Source organism: Crocuta crocuta, unplaced genomic scaffold, assembly GCF_008692635.1.
Source record: "Crocuta crocuta isolate KB4526 unplaced genomic scaffold, BGI_CrCroc_1.0 scaffold141, whole genome shotgun sequence".
NCBI classification, from domain to species: Eukaryota; Metazoa; Chordata; class Mammalia; order Carnivora; family Hyaenidae; genus Crocuta; species Crocuta crocuta.
The window spans coordinates 73,825-74,325 of NW_027527951.1; positions in this window are offsets into that span (position 1 = coordinate 73,825).

The following is a 501-nucleotide window of genomic DNA, read 5'->3' on the forward strand; positions in this document are numbered from 1 at the left end:
TTAATAAATGTTCTTTTGTTCATGTTTCCTACTGAGTCACTGACTGTTCCACAGAAAAGTTATTTAAGATGAAATGAAAAGCTTTTTTTTTAACACTGCTTCTACAGGCAGGATACACTCTCGAACATGTACAGATAGAGCTGTCGGGGGACCGTGTGCTCCGGGGTCGGAGGGGTGAGGCAACAACTACGACGTTCTTAAGACCTACTACGTGCAGGAAGGTTTACCTACCTGTCTTCAGGTAGAGCAAACCCTCCAGCAAACTCTGCTATCCACACCAAAGAATCAGTAGGCAGTGGAAATTCACGCAGCTACACATAATTGTCTGGTGAAGCTCAAAAAAAATACCTCCCCTCAGGCCCCAGTCTTGGAAATTCTGACTCAGTTACTCAGGGGCGGGCGACCTGGCTCGTCAGTGTTTATTGGAGCTCCTGGAAGATTCAGACGGACCCGGCGCCCAGGCGCAGGCTCCCCTCAAGGTGCGAGCGCGTCCAGCCTGCC